The sequence below is a fragment of the Rhododendron vialii genome, chromosome 5a (genome assembly GCF_030253575.1).
Source record: "Rhododendron vialii isolate Sample 1 chromosome 5a, ASM3025357v1".
NCBI lineage: Eukaryota > Viridiplantae > Streptophyta > Magnoliopsida > Ericales > Ericaceae > Rhododendron > Rhododendron vialii.
In genome coordinates this window covers 4,863,155-4,880,008 of record NC_080561.1, presented here as the reverse complement: position 1 = coordinate 4,880,008, position 16,854 = coordinate 4,863,155, and the positions used below count along the sequence as shown (strand labels likewise).

The window sequence follows — 16,854 nt, the reverse complement described above, 5'->3', positions numbered from 1 at the left end:
TAAAATCACCGAGCGAACTCAAATATATGTGCGTTCGGATAGGCATGCGATGTTCGGCGAAGTACCTGGGGATTCGTCTATCCTTCGGATGATTAATGACACATCACGCCTAAGCTTACCTTTATTTACAGATGAACTGAGACAGCTGGACGACAGGTCAAATAGCGTGTGAATCTTTTTTTTCCTTTTGGGACCTTATGAACCCTATGAACCTTCGGATATTTCGGTCACCTACAAAAAGGTGGGAGGGAACGACAGAGAAGGCGAAATTTATGATTCATTGATCTAATTTGTTCCATCCCGTTGGGAGAGAGAGAGAGAGAGGGTGAGGAAGACGAACCAGGGTCAAGAAAGGGGAAGGATGTGAATGGGTAAAGAGGGGAGCACATTGGGGTTTTCAAAAAGCTTGCATTTTAACGACATGGCGAGTTCTTCTTTTTTTTTTACCCGCTGGCGAGTTCTTATTGGTTGGCTTTAAATATGGTGTTTACACCTAAACAAGTTATTGACGTTGTGGATACGTTATGACTTTGCAGAAAATTATTGAATGTATGGTCGGCCATCATTATTTTTTAGGATAAAAAATTGCCGAAACTTTACAATTGTTGTAGATCATCTTTGTTAGGAAAGAAGAAGTGGCAAGTAAAAGTCCAAGACCTCATTTAAGGGTTTTGGATTTTAAATTTTAATTATTATTTTAATTATTTTTAATTATTATTCTTATTTTTGTTATTACTTTATTTCTATCTACACTAATTACTTATAAATTTAAATTCAAAATTTCAAAATGAACGGGTCCAAAGAATTCAAATGATTACAATTAGGGATAAGTATGGTCCGGATTGGTTCGATTTTATAGTAAACTAAAAACCAAACCAATATCTAAGGATTATGAATTTGAAGAACCAACCCAACCAACAAAAGACATATAACCAAACCAATCCAAACCATTAAAATACGGATTGGTTTCGGTTTTAAACCACGGTTTCGAACTAAGCTATCTTTTTCAAAAAGTATTTAAAGTACTTAAAATTATGAATAAAACTTATACTAAAACTAATTCCATTCAAATTACCAAAACACACTAACATCAACCAACTAAGTAAGAGTAGAATACCAACAATTGCCTCAAGTCTTAAATTAAGAAAATGAAATACCAATAAGCCACTACAATGAACCAACTAAGAATACCAATTACTAAACATTTTAAGATAGTTTAACCAAATAAAAGGCCAAAGATAATTCCTAAAACTATTGAATTGAAATGAGGTAGCAAAAGGGCAGTAGCAGCAGTATGGTAGCAACCAACTTGTGATGATCACTCCACAACAAGATTAATAATCATAGGAAATTAGGAATGAGTTGTGTGATATAAAAGTTTAGTCTAAATTATCTTGACAGAAAAGAAAACTAAATATTGTGGTGGATTTAATAGGATCAAAATATTAAGAAATTAGTTGACTAAGACTCCCTTATTTATTTGGTGAATCATAATTAAATTCTATATATATATATATATATATATATATATGTATTATACGGTTTGGATTGGTTTGGAACCATAATCGTAAACGTGAATCCACAAACCAAACCATATAACGCAATTTTTAATTATTTTAAGCCATTACCAAATCATATAACTAAAAAACCAAAACAAACCTTTCGGTTTGGATTGGTTTGAACTGGATTCGCAATTTGACGAATTTTTTGCTCCCCTAATTACAACATGTCACATGAGCTAGGACCACACCGAAAATAGAGATTTCATAAGAGTACTATTAAATTTGCTTCTGTCTATTTTGAGGACCATTACAGGTAGCACACCAAATTGTTGAGATTAAGATACTCTGCAACTATTTCAGAACAAAGATATTATATATACAATTAAAAGAAGTTGAAGGTAGCATGCATCAATTACATCAATTAAGTTGGACTAACTTTTGGTACTCCATTATTACTGTACAATTTGTTGCTAGTGAAATCAAAAGAAAACACTACTCCGTAGAAGATATGGACCGTCAACGCAAGGGACCTGGGGTTGGTGTTGCCCCTCAAAAGGACAGCAGAGTATTGTCCTTTGTGAGCGTGATTCGCTCCGATTTTCGTATTGATGATCGAAAATATATTCATTTCATAGAGCTCGTTGATTAAAATAAGTGTACTAAATCAGCTCGGTTGGTTATTATTAAGTGTCTGATCGAAATATTTTTATCTTGAAAAAATGAATCCGAGTACTAGATCAAACCCACTAAAACTCGTTATTGATTATCTTGAAAAAATGAATCCGAGTACTAGATCAAACCCACTAAAACTCGTTATTGACAAATTATACGTGTTTAGATTTGGCGCTTAATAATATCCGAACGAGCTGATTTTGATTACTCTAATTCTACTCGATGAGCTCTACGAAGTGAACGTTTCCGATCATCGGAGCAGACCACGCTCGCGGGGGACAGCTCGGTGCCTGCATTTTGAGGGGCAGCACCAACCCCAAATCCTCTCTCAAGGCTCCACAGCAAGAGCAGGAACAGGATCCGAGGTAGAGCTGGTAGGTTGCTCGATCGGGTTTCCTCCTATGTCATCATCAGTAATAACTACAACTTGAGGTGGAGGAGGATCGGTGTCTGCTTCATCTTGTTGATGGTTGTGGACAATGCAATCAATAATGAGGACAGGAATCCCACGCAAGCTATTCCAAATGGAGAGAATATATCGCACCAATAATCCCGAAAGAATACCGTGCCAGGGAGAGATACAAATGATGGCGACGTACCCAGACCAGAAAAGCGGCTGTGGCAGAGAAACAGAGCCCAACAGGGTAATGACCAAGAAGAAGGAGAAGTCTCCGATTCGAACCTGGACACGCTCGGCCGTCAAGGAAAGGGGAAGCCTAACTGAAGTGATGAGGAAGAGAGTTAACGTAAAAACGGAAAACACCCAGAGTCTCCAGTTCGTGTTCGAATTGGGCAGGGAAGGAAGCCAAGGATTTCGTTGGAGAAGGTAAAGGATGAGATTGAGAAGTGGGGGGACAAGTACAAGCCTGAGGTCTAACCTATGCATTCTGACTGGTATATAGAGTGTACTATGTCAGAAGTAAAATCTTCCGACTACGAGACTCAGAAGGAAGATTTCTTCCGACAGAAGTAAATCTTCCGACTACAGAGACTCAGAGAATATTTTATTTGTTGCATCTACCCGTATATATAGGGAAGAGAGGAGGACTCAGATCCTCTCCAAACATACTCTCTCCAAAGATCTTCCGCAGCCTTTCATCAGAGGACGACAGCACATAAATGAACCCATCCAAGGGCAGAGACAGCGCCAGCAATGCCCTTGCTAGTCTTTTAATTACCACGACGTCGTTTCCTCACCTGCACCTAAACAGAAGCCTAACGTCTTCCTGTTATGCATCTTCTCTCTCCTTCTCTATTCAATTTCGATCTCCAGAAAAGCCCTAAGTTCATCGAACAGATAAAATGACTCTCTCCATCTCCATTCGACTCGTCATTGTGTGAGAATGGGTCGACGATCAATCAAGCCAATATCGAACTCGGCATCGGCGACAAGCCCTCTGATCTCACCGAACATCACCATTTTCTCATCTTCGACATTGTGCTTGCGTATTACGCTTACCTTCAAATTTTTCTTTCTACATCGACGGAAATCTCACAGAAAATTGAATATTGCTGTCACTATATTGTTCTCGGATGCATAACTGTATTTCATTAGCATTCTTTGTTTGACAACACAAGTCTAATTTTTCTCTGAAATCTTGCATGGTTATAGAACTTTCTTCCAATATAGATTCATTTGTCACTTTCATCAACTTTATTAATTCCACACTCGATTTATTTTTTATTTTTTTGATGCAAGAAAATGGATGGATAAGAAGATGATCCCAATTTCCTGTAAAATTCACTCTTATCTTGGCTAGGAGAGAGAGAGACCCATTTTCCTTCAAATCCCACTCCTATCTTGGCTGGGGAGAGAGAAAGAGAGCTGAAGCCATTTTCCTATAAATCCCACTCAGAGACAGAAAGATGAACCCATTTTTCTGGAAATAGTATCATTTCTATCTTGGCGAGAGAGAGAGGATTTGACAATTAGGGAATTTTTGTAACTGGTTTGTAGTTCCCAAATTGAATAGAAGAAGACAGAGAGGATGGACGTTAAGCTGCCGTTTAGGTGTGGGTGAGAAAACGACGTCGTGGTAATTAAAGGATTGACAACAGCATTGCTGGCGCTGTCTCTACCCTTGGATGGGTTCATTTATGTGCTGTCGTCATCTGGTGAAAAGCTGCGAAAGATCTTTGTAGAAAGTATGTTTGGAGAGGATCTGAGTCCGAAGAGAGGCTGTGGCTAGATATTTCGTGGAAATTGCCTGGCTGCTTGCGAAAGATGACGGTGCTCTGAGAAAAGCTTCAAGTCTCCAATACAGTACGAGAAAAAGTTATTTCCGGTTGATCCTGACAAGGGGCTGTCCGGACAGTCTCGTGTGGGCTCTCTTTGCACATTTAAAAAAAAAAATCAAATCGTGCATTTTGTAAGGCTCGTAAAATTATGTATTTATTCAAAAAATCAGCTCGTTTAAACATTGATAGGTATGTTAAAAAATGAGTTTTACAAAAAAAAATGGATAATTGTGATCTGTCAACTATTTTAAAGTTAAACTTTTTACACTTCGTTTATTTTTCGAGTAAAAACTCAACTTTTGATATATCTATCGATGTCTGGACAAATTAATTTTTTTGTGCAGATACATTATTTTTCGAGTCCTACAAAATGTATGATTGGGATTTTCTACAAAAATAGGCGAATGGGGCCCCATGTGGGCTGTCCGGGTCAACCGGACAGAACTTATTATTCTCATACGTATACTCCGTAGTACAGTAATATATAATCATCAACGGTCATAGGAGCAAAGACAATCCCACGCGCACTTGACAATCCCACGCACCCTTGAGGAGTCGGTCGAAGATCACTAGGATAAGTGATAATCAATTCTCTCTAGGACCATGTGTGGGTTCCGAATATGCACAAACGATCCGAACCGTTCATTATTTTCTAAATTATTTTTCGGGTCTAATCATAAAATTTCAGCTTGATCTGATCATTATAAGTACTTGATCTAATTGTCCAATATCTTTTTCATAATTTAAGATTCAAAAGAAAAGTTGAACAATGAATCAAGTACTTACATTTATCAGATAGATCTGAAATTTTAAAGGTGAACTAAAAAAATTGTTTAAATTTTTTTGAACAGTTTGAATCATTGCAGAAATGCAATAGGTACACCACTTGACTATCCAAAATGTACACTAGCTGATGTGGATGCTACGTGGATTAATAATGAGCCCACAAACAAAATTTTGGCTTCAAATTTTCAGCTAGTGGTGTACGTTTTGCGTAGTATGGTGTACCATAGCCTTTCTGGAAAAGTCAAGTACGAGGGCCATACTATCAGGGTGGTAGCCCAGTTGGCACAGGTGATGGGGCTTAAGTGCCCCGCCCTCCATGTGGACTCGGGTTCGAGTCCCTCCGGTTGCAAAAAATATATATGAGCTGGAGGGCCGCATGGAGGGTCCTGTGCCAGTTGTGCGCCTAGATGGTGCTGTGGTGACGGTCTGCCCTTTCGGACAGTAGCTATGATTCTAACCGGATATTCCACAGCGGGTCGAGAGCCCCTATGGTCACGTTCAATGGGGGTTGCTACGCCGGTCGCCCCTTCCTACCCTTTTGATTATCAAAAAAAAAAAAGTACAAGGGCCATGGCATTTCTGAAAAAGACAAGTACGAGTATTTAAAAACGCAGTCTTTCTCCGTCTCGGCAGATAAACTTTTAGGTATTTCGGGGATACTAAGAGCTCGTTCCAGAACACCTTCTTAAAAAATAAATACTTATTTCATATTTTCAAACTAAAAAATAACATAAATGAAAAATAATTTTTCAATTTTTTTTACATCGTATTAAAGATCTCATTGAGATCTTTCAAACAAGATCCATATTGCATATTTTTATATTTCAATAAGCCCATCATTTTTTAGTTTTAAATTGTCTTCTTAAAAAATAAGTACTTATTTCGCGTTCCGGAACGGGGCCTAAGTTTCATGTATCTCATTTGGTCCGTTTTTTATTTTTTGATCACATTTGGATAATTGATTTCGTTTATTTTGTAGAGTTCGGCGAGAACCTTAATCATGTCAAAAATTATGTTCATCGGATTTTATTTGATACATGATCGGCACACGTGAAAATTGAAGAAAACTAAAATTGAGTCCAAAAACACACTGAATCAAAACCCAATTTTGGTTTTTTTTGTGATTTTCACGTGTACGGATCATGTATTAAATAAAGTCCGATGAACACAATTTTTGGCATGATTAAGGTTCACGTCGAACTCTATAAAATGAACAAAATCGATCGTTGAAATGTGATCGAAAAATGGTCGAAAAATAAGAAACGGAACGAAAACGATACCATGAAACTTGATATCCCCGGTATACCTAAAAGTTTCTCTGCCGAAAGACGGGCAATTATTAGTATTAAAAAACGCAGTCTTCAATAATCGAAAGGCAAGAACTACGTGTTTAAAAGCGTGCACCAAAGTAGGCAAACCTACCTTTATAGTCATTTTACCTACTCAAAGTCACAAAAATAAGTTGCACTAATCTCTTTACAGTCTTGCTATTGTCAGTCCATTGGGCTGACGATAAATACACTAAAAGATAAGAAAAACATGTATTTTTTTGCACTTTTTACATCCTTTAATACACATTTATACATCTACTATCGTCAGCCCATTGGGCTAATTTTAGAATTTTCCATCTCTTTAAACATTGAGGTACTTTTCCATTTCAGAAAATGCTTGATAAAACTAGATAGCCACTATTCACAAGCAAACAATTAAAATATTATTCATCTTCTCTCTCCTCCTAACCACACCCTCATTCTCTCTCTAGCACTCTCTCTGGCTCTCTCTTTTTTAATATATTTTATAAGGATAAGAGATATAATAAAGAGGATTGATATGAGATTGAGAGATATTTGAGTAGGTAAAATGAAAAAAGTGGATTATTGAGTAGGTAAAACCTTTTGCTGGTGTACATGCTCTAAAAACATAAGAAGACAAGTATTTAAAAAATACTCCTTTCATCCGAATTTAATATTTTTTTTTTGAGTTCGTGTAATTTTTCAATTGATTATATCTTGTAATTTATAATGTTTTATGTAATTTTAAAATATTATCTTATAGAACTAATTGAGATTTACAAAACAAGTTTTATATTGGATATAAAATTCATTATTAATTTAAAAATATAATTTATTTTTTATCCTGTTAAAATTGAACGAGAAATTATTAAATCGGATGAGAGTAAAAAGACAAGTATATTTAAAAACATGAATGTGGCGGTTTACACTTTTTCGCGTGCCGATCTATCCATTGCAAGTTCCTTCTTTTTTATTAAACTAATTAGATAGGATGAGAGACAGTGTCACACTCTTCGGGCTCTGCATGTCTAAGATTGGCTCCAATGAAACTGTTAGATTTTTAGGAGGGTCCCGACATAAAATTAATTGACAATAAATGAAGTAACTTTTAAAATATATTAATCAAGCTTTGGTGACTTAAAGAAGCGATGTGGGACAAGTCTAACACTTTTCCTCACGTGGAGGTGACAGACCAGGAGATAAGGAACTGAGCGATTGACTCGGACGATAGAGATGACAAAGACTTTCCTAGAAGAGGCGATGCCATCCAAGACCTAGCTCTAATACCATGTTAGCTTTCTTGGAGGGTTCCAACCTAAAATCAATTGGCAATAGGTGGAGTAACCTCTAGAATATATTAACCAAACTCTATAAGACGTGTTGTGCTATTAGACGATCTGTGCCATAGAGATGGATCGTACTAGTAAGACGGTTTGTACTAGGCGGCGATACCCATGCTATTTGGTGATTCATAAATATATTTAGGCAATATTGTGTGGGCTCGTGAATCCTAATGGTATCCGGATTGATTCGAATAAGTAACCTTATCATAGCATAAATATTGTTACAACGGGTTGAGTGGATTCGAAACCTTAAATCTTTTCTCTTATAAACTCTCTCATCTTTTATTGCTTATTTTTATTCAACTTTAAATGTTTTAGAAATCAAACAATCAAATCTCTTTCCGAATTAATTTAGAAATTAATTGAAATAGCTGCAACTTAACCTTTGTAATCATTGAGAATGATAGTCGGAGTATTTACTGCTAACTTTTAGGTAGTAATAATTATTCTGTTTTATTAATTATTTTTGATACGGAAACGACACGATCAATATCTTTTAAGTAGTAATAATTATTCTGTTTTATTAATTATTTTTGATACGGAAACGACACGATTAGAATCTCAATCATAGAAATTGAATGTAACTTATACCTCTTGGAGATTACTTGAGAGAGTATTGATCAATAGATACAGAGAATGGAAGTCCCACGAATATTTTTCTCTGTAACGGACGTTTGGGGGCTGCTCAGTATAAAGCTCTCGTTCGGTCATCTAAATCATTGGAAGCAAGTATTTATACGTCTTGTTATTCGACGGAGTCAACTTTGGCTGACTGACTTTCCAAAGTCCACATGTCCCAAACTGGACAGCAGCTCTGGATGGATACCCGATTGATATCTCGATCAATCTGTTCCGCTTTAGCTCTATCTGTTCGTGAAGTAGTTCTGTCTATAGACATTTGATTCACTATCTTTTAATTACAAATAAATATTTTTTTCACTTTAATTCTTTACAAACTCGCTACGTTTAAAAAAGAAAATTACAACTCGATCAAGATTGAGATAAAAAAAAAAGGTACGCTTTGTCAATGCTTTGTCAATGAAATTACCAACCAAAAAATAGCCCCACTTTTTTGGAGCTCACAGGATGAACTCATCTCCCTTCGGTCTTCATCCAGGCAAAGCCGGATTTGGGCCCAAAGAATATGGACTGCTCTTGACTCTCGAGCAAGGCATAACTCATTCGGCCTAATCCCTCTGATTTTTTTTTGACCTTTTCACCCCTCCTCATCCGCCTTCTTCTCCTCCCCTCTTCCCTGTTCGACGAGAGAGGTTCTATGGGATTTCTGGTGTGGATCGATTTCTGGTTTAAGTTTTCTGCGCACGTAACCTCAGGCATGGGAGTTTTGGATCAATTTCTAGTTTTTGGTTCCAATTTATGGCTTATAAATTTTACGGTTTTGATTTGGGCAAAGATTATATATATGAACTGATTTCGACTGTATATATGGACTGGTTTTGATTTCTGAGTTATTAGGGTTTCGATTTTGACCTCATCTCTTTCCATTACTGTGTGTGTGTGTTGGCTGCAGATACATTGAGTTGGTAGCTGTAAGTGTGTGCAAGTGTAGATGTTAACTGGCCTATCAAAAAAAGAAAAGAAAAGTGTAGATGTTAACTGCGAGCTGGTGTGAGTGTGTACTTCGTGTTTGAACAAAACCCTAGATTAGTGGTGGTCTCTATGGAAGATATGGTTAAGTAATTGGGTATCTTATTTCAATATATGATAGGATATAGGTGATTCTGTATTGCTAATAGGGCGGTAATGAAACAATTAAAATGTTAACGAAGGTAGTGCCTTGGCGGGGTACATACGTAAGATTAGTTACAGTCATGAGTACCATTATGGTTTCCTCAAAATTATTTGAGCCCATCTATCCACTCACACTTATAGCTAGCACACCCAGTTATCAGCTAAAGCTATGTTTCGATGCACACTTGCCAGAATTTAAAGTGCTGTTAATGCTGAAGATTCAAAGGAAGATCATAGAAATATAAACTCCTTCGATACTCTGATATCCTTTGCAATAATTTCCTTCGGTATGCTCTTGTACCTGCAATCATTTTTTTTTTACTTGTTTCCGTACTCGGTAGACAATGAGAAAAACTAAAAAGTTAGAAGTGCGTAATTATTTCTAAATGAAAATTGCAATATCCACTACACAATTAAACTACTCATTTAAGAATTTTACATCATCTCTGTCATAGAAGTCCAGTTTATTTGCCATGGTGTAGGCAAGATCTGGCAGTAACAACCAAGTACGGTGATTTGCATCAGAAGCCACTCTGTGAACGGTTCATGCTACTCAAAAAGATGATGACATGCCTCCAATTGAAGCCGTTCTTCCACCTTTGGAGGCTGAACTTAAGCTTGCTTGGCTAGAGGTATTCAAGGCTTTGACCTCCAATGTTCTCGTTACAGAATTCTGAAATAATTGATTAGATGTGATTGTTCGTTTCAGATTACGAAGTTGCAGGATGATAACAAGGCATTAGATCGTCACCAAGTCAAAAGAAGCTGCTTTGCTTGAAGCAGAGAGGACCGTTCAGGTTGCCTTACCAAAGGCTCCCTTGCTGAATGATCTGCAGAATAATAACCAAGAGTTGATGAAGCAGATAGACATTTGCCAGGTAAAGCCGTCGATCCCTTGGAAAGATGCAATATACCTGGTAGATGTATCATGCAATTTACTTGTTTTGGATTCCTCATTGTTTTGTGTAAGATCTCATCATAGACTAAACCATTCCGCTAAATGTGTATACTTACATGAAGAAAGGCCTAACTTTCAAACTTAATTTGATGATAACAAGCTAGATCGGAATGGAATGTCAACTTACACTTATTTCAAGTTCCCTAGGCTACTGTTGCAGTTCGCATCAAGTCTTGTGACTTGTTCGTATGAATTTTGTAGGATGGTTTACCAGCAAAGTTCAACCTGAATCAATTTATCATTTAATGGTAGCACGAAGCTCTTACCTTCACGGATTATTTTCTGATATGTATGTCTAATACAATTCATATTGCTGTGAATAGATGTTAGAATTAAGTGCACGAACAAAGTTCTCATAAGGAACTTTTTGGGGGTCTTATTTTTACAAAGTTACTCTGAATTGCTAAGTTATAGTTTGTTGAAGCTGGGCTGCATTCGGTAGTGATAAGGACTAGAAGCTGGGAATGGATTGCATGATTTGCAGCCATCTCTACTATTCTAGCTCCGTTGCTTCCCAAAACTATGGACAAATCTTTTGGTTTCTATCATTTGCTTTTGAACTCTAGCACTCTCTCTTGTGTGTAATTAACTTAACTATGGCTTAAAAGTATTGTAAATATATCCAAACTGCTCGCAAAACATATTCTACTATTACAATACCAATGCTTGAAACAAAAGAATTCCAGGCATGAGACACCTCGTCCCAATACCAGGCATGAGACACCTTATGCTAGCACGAGCCGGTCACCTAGTAAAAAGAGAGAGATGAACGTCCTTAATGTACCTTGTGTAGGAAAATGTGCTCCCCCCAAAAAAAGTGAATGTGCTTGAAATTACAAGATTTGGGTTCAGGATGACGCATTAAGCAAAGGGATTGAACGCCATTGTTGCCATTGTGGGCGAAGCTAAAGCGGTAGCCGACGATGAAGAGCTGGCTGATGGCGAAGAGGTCAGAGAGGAGGGAGAGTTTGGACTTGAGGACGTCGGAGACGAGGTGGACACCGGCAACTAATTAGAGGACATTATGGTTAACCCCGATGATTCTGTTGACGAGGGCGAGTTGCGATGGAGATAACTTTCCGCTGCAATGGATTGTGGAGAGGATAATAGTGGAAGAGAATCAAGGGAGACGACATGATCGAAAAAAATCAAGGGAGAGGATGATGAATTTGTTGCTGGATTAGGTGGTGATTGTTGGGAAGGATTTGTGGTGTATTTAGGTAAGAGCAATTCACGGGATTTCACCAGTAAATTATATCCACATAATAACGGATAGGACCCATAACTTTAAGACATCATCTCAAAATTCATTGCCTGTGTATGCTACTCCCTCCGTTCTTAAATAAGTGTCCTGCGTGCAAAACTAGGCTTTACAAAAGATGCATGTTTTTCATTAAATTTTTTTTTTCACAATCTAATACTAGAACTCATTACTATCTAATGATTTGTGAAAAAAATTAATTTTTTTAATGAAACAAATGTATCTTTTTTAAGGCCTAGGTTTGCGCATCGAACACTTATTTAGGGAATGAGGGAGTATCAGTTTATCACATAAAAATGAAAAAGGATAGTATTGGAAATATTCAAATTTGAGGATGCAAACATAATTCCAAAAAGTCAACAGGAAGGAAACATACGTCCTTTGAGGTCTGAGAATGATTATTTAAGTCTCCCAATTTTGCCGATAATATACATCTCATTGTTTATTTGTAAATGTTATAGCATTTTGAAAGTCCTAACTATGAACAGCATTTACAAACGAGGGGATTCAAGGATCCCATAAGGAATATTCCACCGCTGGCATATCTCTCTATTACCCTACTTTAAGGTGTTCGGACAAATAAGCCATTTTGGCTTATTTTTTGTCCTTATTCAAATTTTTTTCGTATCACTTGGCTTATCATCATTTTTTTGGGGATTATTGCATCCTCACGACAAGAGGAATCTAAAAAGTAAAAAATTTTGACCGAAATCCAATTTTTTTTGAATAAAGACGAAAGTAAATCAATAAGCCAATTTTTTCGTCTTTATTCAAAAAAAATTGGATTTCGGTCAAATTTTTTTACTTTTTACATTCCTCTTGTCGTGAGGATGCAATAATCCCCAAAAAATTGATAATAAGCCAAGTGATACGGAAAAAATTTGAATAAGGACAAAAAATAAGCCACTGTGACTTATTTGTCCGAACGGGGCGTACTTCACATTTCGCCAAGAAAACAAAGCTTCCCGAACAGAGTTGTAAACTTTGGCAGAAAGGGAGCAAGAATCCAGAGATTTCTGTTGAAAAATTCGGACATTACGCTCACACCAAATATTATAGACAGCAGCAGAGAAGGAGAGTTTGAGGACACACTTCTTGAAACGTTTGTATTCTTTGTTTGGGCGTTCAATGTAAAGTACAGTTACCGACAAAAATAAAATCTGATAGCAAACTCAAATTAGTGAACTGGAAGTGTGATTTTTTTCATTACTTACTATGCTGTTGAGACGCATTAGAAGTGTGATATCATGGAAGAACACTTAATTGATCATGAGCCCGTCAGTTATTTTGTAAGAATAAACTAAAAACATGGAGAATTCAGATGACATATACCTAAGAGGAATGTATGGAGCAGCAATGGATAGAATGTTGGAGGAACAGCCTCCTGGCCAATCCTCCTTTCACGTGATTATAGGTACTCTTTTCTTGATCATATGTGGTATTCGCCAATATCTTGGTCCCTATGAGCTCAGAGTTGCTAACGCTAAGAGGAATCAGAGCTTATTCCATCATTCCCATAGTCACAAGGCAAGCTTTTCAGTTCGTTCTGCTTCCTGCTTTTCAATCCAGCTGCAGTACTAGACGGTGTTTCTTTCTTTTCTTCTGTCTGTTAGCCGTAGCTTGCAAGGCTTCCTGTGGGTTTAGTGGAGGCAGCATCCGTACGGCCACTTGGTTCAGCCTGACAGGGAAGACCGACCAGTAAAGCCATTGGCTAAGACATGTCTTCTTGCTTAACAACAGTGATCTACGTTGCATCTCGTGTAGCCGCTGCGCTGCCTGAAACCATCGAACTTCTTGTACCACTGTCTGGGAGCCTGTTTCAACCCATACAGAGGCCCACGCACATCGAATTCGATCATTAAAGCATGCCCTCTTATCACTCCATCCTGGCATCTTACATCTTGTTACTAAAATATCAGCAGAGGCAGCGTTGAGAAGTTCAAGGCATGGCGAGAGGGTTATCCTAGAAAGAGGCAGTGGGCTATGAGGACATCGCTGTAAGAGATCTTGTTGTGTCGGGTTCCAATGCCGATTGAGAGAGAGAAGAGTAAGTTCATGAACCGTTCATCAAGCGAGAGCCCGCAGACAAGAAATGAAACCGTATCCAAGTTCCGTGGCTAGTCTGCGCTCTTTGGACTTTTCAAACTTAGCGAACTGAATCACTGAGAAGCTAAAGGAAAGGAAATCAACCGAGACCCCGGGAAAATGGCCTGTAAATAGAATAAATGACAGTTGCTAAACCCTTACTCCATTCCTAACTCCCTCTTTCTTATTCGAATCGTGACAGGTCTTTACCAGCTTCTTCTACCTATACCGCAGTTGAAGCACCTAAAGGAGAATTTGGCGTCTTTCTGGTCAGTAATGGAAGCAATCGTCCCTACCGTCGTAAAATCCTAGTATCATAGGCGACCGAACGGCCGCCCCCTGATTACTAGACCGACCTGCTATAATAATTCCATAAACACCTTGCGAATCTCTTACTGGGGAACCATCACTCGAACCTGGAACTGAAGGACTTGCCTTTTTGGAATCTACTGTGGAGAAATGTGCTAGTATGGCGATGATGAGAGGAATAAAAACCTGTAGTTTCTGAAGAGCCTCACCAGCCCACAGATAACCGTGTCAAACGGCTACTTCTTCTCCACACCCGTAGCCTGGGATAGAACCGAAGGGGAACTGAAAGGAAAGACGATCCACCAAAGAGAATTCACTTGGTGGATAGGCATTTCGGAGCTAATGTGGATTCTTTCTCTCAGTAGGACTCGTAATCACTTAGCAAGGCTTCTTTGAATAACCAAATTATCTGTATAGTGAAGCTTGAGTTTCCTACGGGTCCTTGAATGCAAGCTCGCCTTCCTTTTTGATTATTTTGATACAGGGCTTGAGCATCTCTCCAGCAAGAGTAGAATCAACGGTCAAATCCTTTCTATTGGACCGGGAGACGCACCTGTGCCTTGTTATGGCAGTCTAGTTAGTCCAACTGAGCTATATCCCCCCGAGCCAAGTGGAGGGGGACTCTAATGCCTTCAGTCCATTTCTTGGAACAAATCCAACGGGCATCACAAACGAACAATGGCAGATATCGATCAATTGGGAATGAAAGAACATCGCTAAAAAACAACCTCACTTGTATGGTTGTCGCTTCACAGGATGCTGACTTCTTCTTTCGCAGCTTCACGAGTTGTTCCACTTCCGGTTGGTTGTAAAGTCCCCTCGTTCGTTGATACGAAGAAGAATCAGATAGATAATCTCCTTCCTTCCTTGCCGTTGACAGGTTGCGCGGTCCTTGGAGACCTCGAAGCGGCATTAATGAGAAAAGAAGAAATCTCACGATCATGAAGGAATAGCTCGACCCACCCAGATATATACTCAAGTTGATTCCGACCACCAGCACATTTACTGTCTTCATGAATCAATTTGATGGATTGGACCTTCTCCTTCAATAGTTCAGCATGTAATGTTAATGTCGCAGTCTATGAGCTGCCCAAGCTAGGGCAAGGCAGGCTCTTTCCAAGGCGCTGTAAGGGAACTAAAAGCTAGAAGAAAGATGACCGGGGACCGGGAATCGAACTATTAAATGAAAGTAAGGACCGATGACCACCAACGGACCTTTAGAATCTGGTTGCTTAGCCGGGATACAACCAGCGCTTACTTCACTGACGCAACTTTCACAAGTCAACTCGAAATATGATATAGAAAGTAACTAATTGAAATCGCCTATTCAATTCATTTAGTTCAGCTTGTATGTCTCTAATGTGAATGAGGAATGGAAGAGGAAATAGTAGTTGCCGCCCACAGGTGCCTTTACGAAGGCCGGTCTCCGGGGATGAAAAGTACACTTCCTTCTGATTGAGCACGAAAAGCAGGCTATTCCAGGGTGGGGGGCGATTACTCATACACAGCTACAGGTGAGTGTGGGTACTAGCCCATCAAAAGCTGTTACAATACCAGGAGTTATCATAAGCCGAGATCATAAAGAGCATACTGCAGGTAGGAAGTGGAATTAATACAATGGATTCAAAAGCATCAAACCTCTCTTGTTCGGAAGAATCGAAACACATTGAAATGGTCTGAAAATGGGAATGATTTGCTTCACCAGCACATTGACTGTCTTCATGAATCAATTTGATGGATTGGACCTTCTCCTTCATAGACAGATTATATCACAGCTTGTGTTGTGGCGAGACGAAGGGACGGAAGGAGCCAGTTCCCTTGCTACCGGACAAGAAGGATTAAACTTTAGACCCACTAATGGACTATAGCGAACAGATAGAAAGAAACCTAAGTCACTATTGTATTGCGAACCATAAGGAAGACTAGCACTATCAGTGAATTGGAGCTCTTTTTAGCACTTCTTTCCCATAATTCACTCTCTTTAAAGCTTGCTCCAACAGCCATTTGAACCCGTTGATTATCACCAAGAAATTCACCATGCTTTACTTACAAGGAAAGAACTAAATTAAACTCACAATGAATGATTAATTGTAACAAATCACCTTAATGAAGGGCATTGCCAAGAATAATATAGTTATACCCTTTGATGCATTTGCCAGTAAGAGCCTGTTCTACAATTCAGTCTACAAGATACACAAGGCAGTTAATTTTTATTGAAATTTGGCGGTTGAGATATTTATAGACTACTTATCCGTGTTTTGTCAATGAATGTAGGAGCAAGCTGATTCTTTTTACTCAAGGGAAGTTGCAGTATCCATGGGACTTGCCAACCCTACGTTGCCATGATATGTAGCTGCTTTATGCCCATTGACACACTAGGCTATTTTTCTGTGTGTGGCTTCTACAACAGTGTTCGCTCTCTATTTAGATGCAAGATTGTTCTTCCGCCAATCACAAGAACCGTGAATCGTGGGAATTTCGCTTCCCTTGGTCATCTTCGTCATCCTCATCCGAACCATTGATGTTGATAGAGCGAGGCAGTTTATACATGATGCAACTCTTTCATCAAGCAACAATGGCAACTTCAGATACTGATGGCTTGTACACATCTGTTTCTGCTTTTGATACGGGAAAAATCCCTAGCCCAAAAAAGCTA

General features: G+C 38.4%; 2 long non-coding RNA genes and 1 pseudogene across 3 annotated transcripts; 2 read left to right on the top strand and 1 right to left on the bottom strand.

Moving 5' to 3' along the window:
• LOC131327465 (golgin candidate 1-like) overlaps positions 1 to 16,854 on the top strand; it is a 78,555-nt pseudogene that overhangs the window by 44,024 nt on the left and 17,677 nt on the right.
• On the top strand, positions 8,874 to 10,814 carry LOC131325471 (uncharacterized). Of its 2 annotated transcripts, XR_009199718.1 has the most exons (3): positions 9,759 to 9,872; positions 10,068 to 10,217; positions 10,295 to 10,814. It is a non-coding gene; the product is annotated as an uncharacterized LOC131325471 (long non-coding RNA). The 2 variants fall into 2 exon arrangements; XR_009199717.1 differs by having other exon boundaries at positions 8,874 to 10,217.
• On the bottom strand, positions 9,987 to 11,853 carry LOC131325472 (uncharacterized). The gene is made up of 2 exons (XR_009199719.1): positions 10,673 to 11,853; positions 9,987 to 10,568 (listed from the first exon to the last, which is right to left on the bottom strand). It is a non-coding gene; the product is annotated as an uncharacterized LOC131325472 (long non-coding RNA).